The following is a 3,096-nucleotide window of genomic DNA, read 5'->3' as shown; positions in this document are numbered from 1 at the left end:
GCTCTCTCTCTTTTACGTCATAAGTACAGTAGTTAATGATGTTGGTGTACAATATCATCCAAATAAAACCCCCCTCAAACAAATGTTTATGGCAGTTAGAGGAGACAAAATAGATGATTATTACTTATCCTTACTCACTCCATTATACAAACATATTAAGTCTAACTGTGTATTGTTTTTGAGCCTCATAGAATTGCAACTCATTATGGGATTTCATGTCTAATTACTGGAAGAATAGGTCTATCACACATTGAGAGTAGTGGCTTTAACATATGTGACTTGTTTATGTGAAGTCAAAATTATCTTTAAAAAAAAGCCAGGCCAGGGATTTCCAGATACTCTTGGGTGGCTGGCATATAACAAAATCAGTAATTACAGCGTATTTTAAAGATGTAAATCACACAGAGATGCAGAGGTGGAGGGGAGGGCAGAGCATTCATGGAAACCATGGTGACAAAGTGTTGGGTTGCACTCTGTCACCTTTGAGTGGAGAACTAGTCAATCAGTGACATGTGACACTGTCGGCCACCTGTCTGACTACGATAGGTGTCTGCTAACACACGTAAGCACTTACAAGCATACATGTAGACCCACATAAACCCAGCTGTCCTGGACAGGAAGATTAATTTGACCAACCTAAAGCACAAGATGTACCCTCCGTGAACAACGAGAGCGCTTCTGAGCATTTTTGTCTCGTTACTCCTGATAAAAGAAGCAACGCCTGCTTGAGAGCAACCTTCATATGTTTATCATTTTCCTTTCTGTTGTTTTATTTAATTGCTTTATTTTATTGTTAATTTATTCATAACTTTCTGTGCTCATTTCTCTCTCTATCACAGCTTACATGCTTTATGTTCTCATACACATGTACTTATATTGAAATAGTTGTAATTTCTTATACTTTATAAAACTTAAACATAAACTCCCTGATAGGGATGGGTGATACCACAAGGATCACAGATATTGATACAGATACCAATATTTTTTATTATCAAAAGCAGCTAATGTACTATGATGTAGCTGAGAGTGTCAGGATTTCTGAGGTGAATGCATCATTCATAACATACTCTTTTGAACATATTTTCATCACCACTGAATGTTGTCCTAGACATGAATTTCCATGTAATGTTACCCACATGTTAAAACACAAAAAATGTGTGAATTCTTTGAGCTAACTAGGTGATCATTGTGCAGTAGTGCATGCACAAAGAAGAGTGTAGATCAAAGTGATCTGAGTTTTTGGTATCTTAACAACAGTGGTATCATTACTTAAATATAACCTCTGTATTGCTAGTAATGATACTGAAGGTATTGATCCACCCACACCCACTTCCTGACCTATGCAGCATGATATCCGTCTTACTCATATAAGAAGCATATTATAGTTACTACATTACACTAGTGTAGTTATCTTGTTTTATGTTGTTTATGTTGTACCTTGGCCCCTTTCCTTGCTGTTTTTAAGCTCACTTACATTCCATACGATGTCTTGTCTTCCCTGTCGTAATCCATATTTCACAAGCTCAAAAAGAAACAAAATTCCTCTGAAGCTCACATGAGAGCATAATTCACACTCAGCTGCACATAAACACTAGATAACGCCTTAAAAAGTGGACAAAATAAGTGACGTCACCATTCCGACCTCTGAAGTCCTCAAAGAATAGTTCAAGTGATTTCGCTGACATTGTGAAACACAGCTTTCTTTGAAAATGCAGCCAATGTTTTCTCACAAGTAATCGAGGCCTTGCAGTCCAGGGCGCTGTAAATTTGTGTAACATGGCCTTTCCTGTCTGCCTCTCTCCAGTGTCTACGTTTGCCAGCCGCAACTACAATGCTCCCTATTTATAGCAGTTTTACCTCAGATATTAACTCTCTCCCCCGCTTAGCCTGCCACTTCCTGCCAAAGAGGAAATATGTGTGTGTGTTTGTGTATGTGTGTGGTTTACTGACCTTTGGGAGCAGCTAGTAACTACACTACTGTACTGTTGATGGCAACAGTACTTTATTTCCAGCCTTTTGTGTCAAGTTAAAGAAGTGAAATGAGAACAGACAGTCTCTCACCAGCTCAAGACCACATTTTACTATCCTGTTCCTGTCCTTACTTCTTTTCATTGACTCGTCAGTATTCTTGCAGCGTCTAGAAAGAAGTAACAAAGTGGCTAAAAATACAGTTTTCCAGGTGACAGGTCTTCTGCTTACATGAGCGTGGCACACTCAGTATCTATTTCAGGGCCTTTGAATGAGAGTGTGTTTGTATGTGTCTGGGTGTGTGTTTGTGTAAGCCAACACCTCAGGGTTGAGATGTCGCAGTACACCCTCCTTCAAGGCCATGCTCGAAGGAAAAGCTGCAACTGGCTGGAACATCCTGTTTTGGATGTAAACAGTGTGTTGCAGGCTTTCCTCCCCGTGTTGGAAAAACAATCTGTCCTGACGTTTTATTTCGGCGATCAGCCTTCCCGGAGGCCGATGATAATGAGGACACAAGCCTTTCAATGCTAAAGAGAGAGAGCGCTATAGAAATAGGTCTTATAAATAAAAAAAAAAAAGGTGGCAGGTGCTTTGAGTTCGTTTCAGCTGCTTGGACAGACATAAGAGAGACATGATAGGAAATCCCAGGGAGGAACAAACTTGCCCGGTCGACGTGTCTGTCTGTCTGCCTCACAGGTCCTGGGACAATTTCTCCTGACATCACCTCCTTTGGTCACTGCTAGGGTTACTGACCAGGGATATTCCATGTCTAGACTTCCTGCCATTTTGTTTGGGGGTGTTGGGCAACATAAGGGCATTACACAGATGTTTACCTAACTCCCTGTATTCATCAAGGAATAGAGCATATTAAAATGCTCCATAAACAAAGGACATCAAAATGAACATTTAAACAATGAAGTGTGGATGAGTAAGCTTTAGCGAAACTGCTCTGAAATGTGATGCAGGAAGTGAGTGTGGGAGAGCGAGTGCAACTTCTGAAGAAATTCTGGAAACTTTGCAGCTTATTCAGACTTTTGATCTGTCAAAGCATAACCTGCCTTTCACAATCACCTTGTTTAAAGTACAAAGCATCTGCTGATAAATTGAAATTCAAACAAGACATACGAG

The sequence above is a fragment of the Thunnus thynnus genome, chromosome 14 (assembly GCF_963924715.1).
Source record: "Thunnus thynnus chromosome 14, fThuThy2.1, whole genome shotgun sequence".
Lineage (NCBI taxonomy): Eukaryota > Metazoa > Chordata > Actinopteri > Scombriformes > Scombridae > Thunnus > Thunnus thynnus.
This window is presented reverse-complemented; position numbering follows the sequence as displayed.